Raw genomic sequence first — 11225 nt, forward strand, 5'->3', positions numbered from 1 at the left:
ATTGCCCGCCAGTTAACCTACATAGCCCAGGGCCCGCTAGTTAAACTAGATAGTCCTATTGCCCGTTAGTTAACCTAGATAGTCCAAGTGCCCACTAGGGGACATACATAGTCCACATGGCCGCTAGGTAACCTAGAAAGTCCAGTGTCCGCTAAGGTATGTACATAGTCCAAGTGCCCGCTAGATAACCTAGATAGTCTAAGTGCCCGCTAGTTGACCTACATAGTCCAAGTGCCCGCTAGTTAACCTAGATAGTCCAAGTGCCCGCTAGTTAACCTAGATACTCCAAGTACCCGCTAGTTAACCTAGATCGTCCAAGTGCCCACTAGTTACCTACATAGTCTAAGGGCCCGCTAGTTAACCTACATAGTCCAAGGGCCCTCTAGTTAACCTAGATAGTCTACGTGCCCGCTAGGGTATGTACATAGTTCAATTGCCCGCTAGGTAACCTAGATAGTCCAAGGACCCACTAGTTAACCTACATAGTCCAAGTGCCCGATAGGGAACCTACATAGTCCAAGTGCCCGATAGGGAATATACATAGTCCTATTGCCCCCTGAGGAACCTACATAGTCCAAGTGCCCGATAGGGAACGTACATATTCCAAGTGCCCGTTAGTGAACCTAGATAGTCCAAGTGCCCGTAGTGAACCTATATAATCCAAGTGACCGCTAGGGAACCTGCATTGTCCAAGTGCCCGCTAGTTAACCTAGATTGTCCAAGTGCCCGCTAGTTAACCTAGATAGGCCAAGTGCCCGCTAGTTAACCTTGATCGTACAAGTGCCTGCTAGTTAACCTACATAGTTCAAGGGCCCGAAAGGTAACCTAGATAATCCAATTTCCTGTTAGCTAACCTAGATAGTCCAAGTGCCCGCTAGGTAACCCACATAGTCTAATTGCCTGATAGGGAACCTACATAGACCATGTGCACGCTAGTTAACATAGATAGTCCAAGTGCGTGCTAGTTAACCTACATAGTCCAAGTGCCCGCTAGGTAACCTAGATAGTCCAAGTGCCCGCTAGTTAACCTACATAGTCCAAGTGCCCGCTAGGTAACCTACATAGTCCAAATGCCCGCTAGGTAACCTACATAGTCCAAATGCCCGCTAGTAACCTACATACTCCAAGTGCAAGAAGGGAACCTACATAATCCAAGTGACCGCTAGGGAACCTACATAGTCGAAATGCCCGTTAGGCAACCTAGATAGTCCAAATGCCTGCTAGGGTACCCAAAAAGTCCAATTGCCCGCTAGTTAACCTAGATAGTCCACGTTCCTGTTAGCTAACCTACATAGTACAAGTGCCCGTTCGTTAACCTAGATAGTCCAAGTGCCCGCTAGGTATCCTTCATAGTCTAAGGGCCCGTTCGTTAACCTAGATAGTCCAAGTGCCCGCTAGGTAACCTAGACAGTCCAAGTGCCTGCTAGGTAACCTATATAGTCCAATTGCCCGTTTGCTAACCTAGATCGTCAAAGTGCCCGCTAGTTAACCTACATAGTCCAAGGGCCCGCTAGTTAACCTAGATAGTCCAAGTGCCCGCTAGTTAACCTACATTGTCCAAGTCCCTGATAGGGCACCTACATAGTCCAAGTATCTGCTAGGTAACCTACATAGTCCAAATGCCCGCTAGTAACGTACATAGTCCAAGTGCCCGCTAGGTAACCTAGATAGTCCAAGTGCCCGTTAGTTAACGTGGACCGTCCAAGTGCCCGCTAGGGAACCTACATAGTCCAAGTGCCCGTTAGGTAACCTAGATAGTCCAAGGGCCCGCTAGGTAACCTACATAGTCCACGTGCCCGCTAGGTAACTTTGATAGTCTAAGTGCCCGCTAGGTACCCTACATAATCCAAGTGCCCGCTAGGGAACCTACATAGTCGAAATGCCCGTTAGGCAACCTAGATAGTCCAAATGCCTGCTAGGGTACCCAAAAAGTCCAATTGCCCGCTAGTTAACCTAGATAGTCCACGTTCCTGTTAGCTAACCTACATAGTACAAGTGCCCGTTCGTTAACCTAGATAGTCCAAGTGCCCGCTAGGGAACCTACATAGTCCAAGTGCCCGTTAGGTAACCTAGATAGTCCAAGCGCCCGCTAGGTAACCTACATAGTCCACGTGCCCGCTAGGTAACTTAGATAGTCTAAGTGCCGGCTAGGTACCCTACATAATCCAAGTGCCCGCTAGGTAACCTAGATAGTCCAAGTGCCTGCTAGATTACCTACATAGTCCAAGTACCCGTTCGTTAACCTAGATAATCCAATTGCCCGCTAGGTAACCTACATAGTCCAAGGGCCCGCTTGTTAACCTACATAGTCCAAAGTCCGCTACTTAACCTAGATTGTCCAAGGGCCCTCTAGTTAACCTAGATAGTTCAAGTGCCCGATAGGGGACGTACATAGTCCAAGTGCCCGCTATATAACCTAGATAGTCCAGTGCCGGCTAGGGATGTACATAGTCCAGGTGTCCGATAGGTAACCTAGATAGTCTAAGTGCCCGCTCCTTAACCTACATAGTCCAAGTTCCCGCTAGTTAACCTACATAGTCCAAGTGCCTGATAGGGAACCTACATAGTCCAAGTGCCCGCTAGTTAACCTAGATCATCCAAGTGCCCGCTAATTTGCCTATATAGTCCAAGTGCCCGTTAGATAACCTAGATAGTCCAAGGGTCATCTACTTAACCTACATAGTTCAAGGGCCCGCTAGGTAACCTAGCTAATCCAAGTACCCGCTAGTTAACCTATATCGTCCAAGTGCCCGCTAGTTAACCTAGATGGTCCAAGTGCCCGATAGTTAACCTACATAGTGCAAGGGCCCGCTAGTTAATCTAGATCGTCCAAGTGTCTGCTAGTTAACCTACATAGTCCAAGGCGCCGCTAGTTGACCTAGATAGACCAAGTGCCCGCTAGTTAACCTAGATAGTCCTAGTGCCCGTTATTTATCCTAGATAGTCCAAGTGCCCACTAGGGGACATACATAGTCCAAGTGCCCGCTAGGTAACCTAGATAGACCAAGTGCCCGCTAGTTAACCTAGATAGTCCTAGTGCCCACTAGGGGACGTACATAGTCCTAGTGCACGCTAGGGTATGTACATAGTCCAAGTGCCCGCTAGGTAACTTAGATAGTCTAAGTGCCCGCTAGTTAACCTACATAGTCCAAGTGCCCGCTAGTTAACCTACATAGTCCACGTGCGCAATAGGGAACCAACATAGTCCAAGTGCCAGTTAAGGGACGTACATAGTCCAAGTGCCCGCTAGGGAACCTACATAGTCCAAGTGCCCGTTAGGGAACCAGGATAGTCCAAGTGCCGCCTAGTTAACCTAGATAGTACAAGTGCCCGCTAGTAACCTAGATCGTCCAAGTGCCCGCTAGTTAACCTACATAGTCCAAGGGCCCGCTTGTTAACCTACATAGTCCAAGGTCCTCTACTTAACCTAGATAGTCCAAGTGCCTGCTAGTTAACCTACATAGTCCAAAGGGCCCTCTAGTTAACCTAGATAGTCCAAGTGCCCGCTAGGGGACGTACATAGTCTAAGTGCCCGCTAGGTAACCTAGATAGTCCAAGTGCCCGTTAGCTAACCTAGATAGTCCAAGTGCCCTCTAGGTAACCTAGGCAGTCCAAGTTCCCGCTAGGTTACCTACATAGTTCAAGGGACCGCTAGTTAACCTGATAGTTCAAGTGCCTGCTAGTTAACCTACATAGTCCAAGTGCCCGCCAGTTAACCTACATAGCCCAGGGCCCGCTACTTAAACTAGATAGTCCTATTGCCCGTTAGTTAACCTAGATAGACCAAGTGCCCACTAGGGGACATACATAGTCCAAATGGCCGCTAGGTAACCTAGATAGTCCAGTGCCCGCTAAGGTATGTACATAGTCCAAGTGCCCGCTAGGTAACCTAGATAGTCTAAGTGCCCGCTAGTTAACCTACATAGTCCAAGTGCCCGCTAGTTAACCTACATAGTCCAAGTACCTGCTAGTTAACCTAGATCGTCCAAGTGCCCACTAGTTACCTACATAGTCCAAGGGCCCGCTAGTTAACCTACATAGTCCAAGGGCCCTCTAGTTAACCTAGATAGTCCACGTGCCCGCTAGGGTATGTACATAGTTCAATTGCCCGCTAGGTAACCTAGATAGTCCAAGTGTCTTCTAATTAACCTACATAGTCCAAGTGCCCGGTAGGTAACCTACATAGACCAAGGACCCACTAGTTAACCTACATAGTCCAAGTGCCCGATAGGGAACCTACATAGTCCAAGTGCCCGATAGGGAACCTACATAGTCCAAGTGCCCCCTGAGGAACCTACACAGTCCAAGTGCCTGATAGGGAACGTACATATTCCAAGTGCCCGTTAGGGAACCTAGATAGTCCAAGTGCCCGTAGTGAACCTATATAATCCAAGTGCCCCCTAGGGAACCTGCATTGTCCAAGTGCCCGCTAGTTAACCTAGATAGTCCAAGTGCCCGCTAGGTAACCTAGATAGTCCAAGTGCCTGCTAGATTACCTACATAGTCCAAGTACCCGTTCGTTAACCTAGATAATCCAATTGCTCGCTAGGTAACCTACATAGTCCAGGGGCCCGCTTGTTAACCTACAAAGTCCAAAGTCCGCTACTTAACCTAGATAGTCCAAGGGCCCTCTAGTTAACCTAGATAGTTCAAGTGCCCGATAGGGGAGGTACATAGTCCAAGTGCCCGCTATATAACCTCGATAGTCCAGTGCCGGCTAGGGTATGTACATAGTCCAGGTGTCCGCTAGGTAACCTAGATGGTCTAAGTGCCCGCTACTTAACCTACATAGTCCAAGGTCCCGCTCGTTAACCTACATAGTCCAAGTGCCTGATAGGGAACCTACATAGTCGAAGTGCCCGCTAGGGAACCTGCATCGTCCAAGTGCCCGCTAGTTAACCTAGATCGTCCAAGTGCCCGGAATTTACCTATATACTCCAAGTGCCCGCTAGTTAACCTAGATGGTCCAAGTGCCCGATAGTTAACCTACATAGTGCAAGGGCCCGCTAGTTAACCTAGATCGTCCAAGTGCCCGCTAGTCAACCTAGATAGTCCTAGTGCCCGTTAGTTATCCTAGATAGTCCAAGTACCCACAAGGGGACGTACATAGTCCAAGTGCCCGCTAGGTAACCTAGATAGACCAAGTGCCCGCTAGTTAACCTATATAGTCCTAGTGCCCGTTAGTTATCCTAGATAGTCCAAGTGCCCACTAGGGGACGTACATAGTCCTAGTGCACGCTAGGGTATGTACATAGTCCAAGTGCCCTCTAGGTAACTTAGATAGTCTAAGTGCCCGCTAGTTAACCTACATAGTCCAAGTGCCCGCTAGTTAACCTACATAGTCCACGTGCGCGATAGGGAACCAACATAGTCCAAGTGCCCGCTAAGGGACGTACATAGTCCAAGTGCCCGCTAGGGAACCTACATAGTCCAAGTGCCCGTTAGGGAACCAGTATAGTCCAAGTGCCCCCTAGTTAACCTAGATAGTACAAGTGCCCGCTAGTAACCTAGATCGTCCAAGTGCCCGCTAGTTAACCTACATAGTCCAAGGGCCCGCTTGTTAACCTACATAGTCCAAGGTCCTCTACTTAACCTAGATAGTCCAAGCGCCTGCTAGTTAACCTACATAGTCCAAAGGGCCCTCTAGTTAACCTAGATAGTCCAAGTGCCCACTAGGGGACGTACATAGTCTAAGTGCCCGCTAGGTAACCTAGATAGTCCAAGTGCCCGTTAGCTAACCTAGATAGTCCAAGTGCCCTCTAGGTAACCTAGGCAGTCCAAGTTCCCGCTAGGTTACCTACATAGTTCAAGTGACCGCTAGTTAACCTGATAGTTCAAGTGCCTGCTAGTTAACCTACATAGTCCAAGTGCCCGCCAGTTAACCTACATAGCCCAGGGCCCGCTAGTTAAACTAGATAGTCCTATTGCCCGTTAGTTAACCTAGAGAGTCCAAGTGCCCACTAGGGGACATACATAGTCCAAATGGCCGCTAGGTAACCTAGATAGTCCAGTGCCCGCTAAGGTATGTACATAGTCCAAGTGCCCGCTAGATAACCTGGATAGTCTAAGTTCCCGCTAGTTAACCTACATAGTCCAAGTGCCCGCTAGTTAACCTAGATAATCCAAGTGCCCGCTAGTTAACCTAGATACTCCAAGTACCCGCTAGTTAACCTAGATCGTCCAAGTGCCCACTAGTTACCTACATAGTCCAAGGGCCCGCTAGTTAACCTACATAGTCCAAGGGCCCTCTAGTTAACCTAGATAGTCCACGTGCCCGCTAGGGTATGTACATAGTTCAATTGCCCGCTAGGTAACCTAGATAGTCCAAGTGTCTTCTAATTAACCTACATAGTCCAAGTGCCCGCTAGGTAACCTACATAGACCAAGGACCCACTAGTTAACCTACATAGTCCAAGTGCCCGATAGGGAACCTACATAGTCCAAGTGCCCGATAGGGAACCTACATAGTCCAAGTGCCCCCTGAGGAACCTACACAGTCCAAGTGCCTGATAGGGAACGTACATATTCCAAGTGCCCGTTAGGGAACCTAGATAGTCCAAGTGCCCGTAGTGAACCTATATAATCCAAGTGCCCCCTAGGGAACCTGCATTGTCCAAGTGCCCGCTAGTTAACCTAGATAGTCCAAGTGCCCGCTAGGTAACCTAGATAGTCCAAGTGCCTGCTAGATTACCTACATAGTCCAAGTACCCGTTCGTTAACCTAGATAATCCAATTGCTCGCTAGGTAACCTACATAGTCCAGGGGCCCGCTTGTTAACCTACAAAGTCCAAAGTCCGCTACTTAACCTAGATAGTCCAAGGGCCCTCTAGTTAACCTAGATAGTTCAAGTGCCCGATAGGGGAGGTACATAGTCCAAGTGCCCGCTATATAACCTCGATAGTCCAGTGCCGGCTAGGGTATGTACATAGTCCAGGTGTCCGCTAGGTAACCTAGATGGTCTAAGTGCCCGCTACTTAACCTACATAGTCCAAGGTCCCGCTCGTTAACCTACATAGTCCAAGTGCCTGATAGGGAACCTACATAGTCGAAGTGCCCGCTAGGGAACCTGCATCGTCCAAGTGCCCGCTAGTTAACCTAGATCGTCCAAGTGCCCGGAATTTACCTATATACTCCAAGTGCCCGCTAGTTAACCTAGATGGTCCAAGTGCCCGATAGTTAACCTACATAGTGCAAGGGCCCGCTAGTTAACCTAGATCGTCCAAGTGCCCGCTAGTCAACCTAGATAGTCCTAGTGCCCGTTAGTTATCCTAGATAGTCCAAGTACCCACAAGGGGACGTACATAGTCCAAGTGCCCGCTAGGTAACCTAGATAGACCAAGTGCCCGCTAGTTAACCTATATAGTCCTAGTGCCCGTTAGTTATCCTAGATAGTCCAAGTGCCCACTAGGGGACGTACATAGTCCTAGTGCACGCTAGGGTATGTACATAGTCCAAGTGCCCTCTAGGTAACTTAGATAGTCTAAGTGCCCGCTAGTTAACCTACATAGTCCAAGTGCCCGCTAGTTAACCTACATAGTCCACGTGCGCGATAGGGAACCAACATAGTCCAAGTGCCCGCTAAGGGACGTACATAGTCCAAGTGCCCGCTAGGGAACCTACATAGTCCAAGTGCCCGTTAGGGAACCAGTATAGTCCAAGTGCCCCCTAGTTAACCTAGATAGTACAAGTGCCCGCTAGTAACCTAGATCGTCCAAGTGCCCGCTAGTTAACCTACATAGTCCAAGGGCCCGCTTGTTAACCTACATAGTCCAAGGTCCTCTACTTAACCTAGATAGTCCAAGCGCCTGCTAGTTAACCTACATAGTCCAAAGGGCCCTCTAGTTAACCTAGATAGTCCAAGTGCCCACTAGGGGACGTACATAGTCTAAGTGCCCGCTAGGTAACCTAGATAGTCCAAGTGCCCGTTAGCTAACCTAGATAGTCCAAGTGCCCTCTAGGTAACCTAGGCAGTCCAAGTTCCCGCTAGGTTACCTACATAGTTCAAGTGACCGCTAGTTAACCTGATAGTTCAAGTGCCTGCTAGTTAACCTACATAGTCCAAGTGCCCGCCAGTTAACCTACATAGCCCAGGGCCCGCTAGTTAAACTAGATAGTCCTATTGCCCGTTAGTTAACCTAGAGAGTCCAAGTGCCCACTAGGGGACATACATAGTCCAAATGGCCGCTAGGTAACCTAGATAGTCCAGTGCCCGCTAAGGTATGTACATAGTCCAAGTGCCCGCTAGATAACCTGGATAGTCTAAGTTCCCGCTAGTTAACCTACATAGTCCAAGTGCCCGCTAGTTAACCTAGATAATCCAAGTGCCCGCTAGTTAACCTAGATACTCCAAGTACCCGCTAGTTAACCTAGATCGTCCAAGTGCCCACTAGTTACCTACATAGTCCAAGGGCCCGCTAGTTAACCTACATAGTCCAAGGGCCCTCTAGTTAACCTAGATAGTCTACGTGCCCGCTAGGGTATGTACATAGTTCAATTGCCCGCTAGGTAACCTAGATAGTCCAAGTGTCTTCTAATTAACCTACATAGTCCAAGTGCCCGCTAGGTAACCTACATAGACCAAGGACCCACTAGTTAACCTACATAGTCCAAGTGCCCGATAGGGAACCTACATAGTCCAAGTGCCCGATAGGGAACCTACATAGTCCAAGTGCCCCCTGAGGAACCTACACAGTCCAAGTGCCTGATAGGGAACGTACATATTCCAAGTGCCCGTTAGGGAACCTAGATAGTCCAAGTGCCCGTAGTGAACCTATATAATCCAAGTGCCCCCTAGGGAACCTGCATTGTCCAAGTGCCCGCTAGTTAACCTAGATAGTCCAAGTGCCCGCTAGGTAACCTAGATAGTCCAAGTGCCTGCTAGATTACCTACATAGTCCAAGTACCCGTTCGTTAACCTAGATAATCCAATTGCTCGCTAGGTAACCTACATAGTCCAGGGGCCCGCTTGTTAACCTACAAAGTCCAAAGTCCGCTACTTAACCTAGATAGTCCAAGGGCCCTCTAGTTAACCTAGATAGTTCAAGTGCCCGATAGGGGAGGTACATAGTCCAAGTGCCCGCTATATAACCTCGATAGTCCAGTGCCGGCTAGGGTATGTACATAGTCCAGGTGTCCGCTAGGTAACCTAGATGGTCTAAGTGCCCGCTACTTAACCTACATAGTCCAAGGTCCCGCTCGTTAACCTACATAGTCCAAGTGCCTGATAGGGAACCTACATAGTCGAAGTGCCCGCTAGGGAACCTGCATCGTCCAAGTGCCCGCTAGTTAACCTAGATCGTCCAAGTGCCCGGAATTTACCTATATACTCCAAGTGCCCGCTAGTTAACCTAGATGGTCCAAGTGCCCGATAGTTAACCTACATAGTGCAAGGGCCCGCTAGTTAACCTAGATCGTCCAAGTGCCCGCTAGTCAACCTAGATAGTCCTAGTGCCCGATAGTTATCCTAGATAGTCCAAGTACCCACAAGGGGACGTACATAGTCCAAGTGCCCGCTAGGTAACCTAGATAGACCAAGTGCCCGCTAGTTAACCTATATAGTCCTAGTGCCCGTTAGTTATCCTAGATAGTCCAAGTGCCCACTAGGGGACGTACATAGTCCTAGTGCACGCTAGGGTATGTACATAGTCCAAGTGCCCTCTAGGTAACTTAGATAGTCTAAGTGCCCGCTAGTTAACCTACATAGTCCAAGTGCCCGCTAGTTAACCTACATAGTCCACGTGCGCGATAGGGAACCAACATAGTCCAAGTGCCCGCTAAGGGACGTACATAGTCCAAGTGCCCGCTAGGGAACCTACATAGTCCAAGTGCCCGTTAGGGAACCAGTATAGTCCAAGTGCCCCCTAGTTAACCTAGATAGTACAAGTGCCCGCTAGTAACCTAGATCGTCCAAGTGCCCGCTAGTTAACCTACATAGTCCAAGGGCCCGCTTGTTAACCTACATAGTCCAAGGTCCTCTACTTAACCTAGATAGTCCAAGCGCCTGCTAGTTAACCTACATAGTCCAAAGGGCCCTCTAGTTAACCTAGATAGTCCAAGTGCCCACTAGGGGACGTACATAGTCTAAGTGCCCGCTAGGTAACCTAGATAGTCCAAGTGCCCGTTAGCTAACCTAGATAGTCCAAGTGCCCTCTAGGTAACCTAGGCAGTCCAAGTTCCCGCTAGGTTACCTACATAGTTCAAGTGACCGCTAGTTAACCTGATAGTTCAAGTGCCTGCTAGTTAACCTACATAGTCCAAGTGCCCGCCAGTTAACCTACATAGCCCAGGGCCCGCTAGTTAAACTAGATAGTCCTATTGCCCGTTAGTTAACCTAGAGAGTCCAAGTGCCCACTAGGGGACATACATAGTCCAAATGGCCGCTAGGTAACCTAGATAGTCCAGTGCCCGCTAAGGTATGTACATAGTCCAAGTGCCCGCTAGATAACCTGGATAGTCTAAGTTCCCGCTAGTTAACCTACATAGTCCAAGTGCCCGCTAGTTAACCTAGATAATCCAAGTGCCCGCTAGTTAACCTAGATACTCCAAGTACCCGCTAGTTAACCTAGATCGTCCAAGTGCCCACTAGTTACCTATATAGTCCAAGGGCCCGCTAGTTAACCTACATAGTCCAAGGGCCCTCTAGTTAACCTAGATAGTCCACGTGCCTGCTAGGTTATGTACATAGTTCAATTGCCCGCTAGGTAACCTAGATAGTCCAAGTGTCTGCTAATTAACCTACATAGTCCAAGTGCCCTCTAGGTAACCTAGATAGTCCAAGGACCCACTAGTTAACCTACATAGTCCAAGTGCCCGATAGGGAACCTACATAGTCCAAGTTCCCGATAGGGAACCTACATAGTCCAAGTGCCCCCTGAGGAACCTACATAGTCCAAGTGCCCGATAGGGAACGTACATATTCCAAGTGCCCGTTAGGGAACCTAGATAGTCCAAGTGCCCGTAGTGAACCTATATAATCCAAGTGACCGCTAGGGAACCTGCATTGTCCAAGTGCCCGCTAGTTAACCTAGATAGTCCAAGTGCCCGCCAGTTAACCTAGATAGTCCAAGTGCCCGGTAGTTAACCTAGATAGGCGAAGTGCCCGCTAGTTAACCTTGATCGTCCAAGTGCCTGCTAGTTAACCTACATAGTCCAAGGGCCCGCAAGATAACCTAGATAATCCAATTTCCTGTTAGCAAACCTATATAGTCCTAGTGCCCGCTAGGTAA

Source organism: Tenrec ecaudatus, chromosome 1 (genome assembly GCF_050624435.1).
Source record: "Tenrec ecaudatus isolate mTenEca1 chromosome 1, mTenEca1.hap1, whole genome shotgun sequence".
Lineage (NCBI taxonomy): Eukaryota > Metazoa > Chordata > Mammalia > Afrosoricida > Tenrecidae > Tenrec > Tenrec ecaudatus.